Source organism: Seriola lalandi, unplaced genomic scaffold, assembly GCF_002814215.2.
Source record: "Seriola lalandi dorsalis isolate HSWRI2012SDOR001 ecotype SW California unplaced genomic scaffold, Sedor1 jcf7180002038376, whole genome shotgun sequence".
Lineage (NCBI taxonomy): Eukaryota > Metazoa > Chordata > Actinopteri > Carangiformes > Carangidae > Seriola > Seriola lalandi.
In genome coordinates, this window is record NW_019508952.1 from 1 (window position 1) to 599 (window position 599).

The 599-nt window shown below is 47.1% G+C and overlaps 1 non-coding gene across 1 annotated transcript; it reads right to left on the bottom strand.

The window, feature by feature from the left end:
- Nucleotides 1-240: 240 nt before the first annotated feature.
- LOC111648302 (5S ribosomal RNA) lies at nt 241-359 on the bottom strand. The gene has a single exon (XR_002760108.1). It is a non-coding gene; the product is annotated as a 5S ribosomal RNA (ribosomal RNA).
- Between the last annotated feature and the right edge of the window lie 240 nt (nt 360-599).

The following is a 599-nucleotide window of genomic DNA, read 5'->3' on the forward strand; positions in this document are numbered from 1 at the left end:
ACATGATGATCATGTCCTTCATGCACGAAGCTAGGTGTTTATGTCTAGCGCAGGAGCCTTTCCTTTTCAGCGTTTGCTTGTTGCTTTGGCTCTCAACATGTCAACTTTGTAACATTTTAATAGAAAAGTGTCTTTACATTGTGATCTGTGCTGTCCCCAAAAGTGCAGCTAGGTGCAGAGTAACAGGTTGTTGAAGCAGGAGCAGCAGCGTCCTCTGCTGATTGCAAAGAGATCTGAAAAAGCTTACAGCACCTGGTATTCCCAGGCGGTCTCCCATCCAAGTACTAACCAGGCCCGACCCTGCTTGGCTTCCGAGATCGGACGAGATCGGGCTTGTTCAGAGTGGTATGGCCGTAAGCGAGAGGGAGCGCGACAAAATACCCTCTTTAAACATGATGATCATGTCCTTCATGCACGAAGCTACGTGTTTATGTCTAGCGCAGGAGCCTTTCCTTTTCAGCGTTTGCTTGTTGCTTTGGCTCTCAACATGTCAACTTTGTAACATTTTAATACAAAAGTGTCTTTACATTGTGATCTGTGCTGTCCCCAAAAGTGCAGCCAGGTGCAGAGTAACAGGTTGTTGAAGCAGGAGCAGCAGC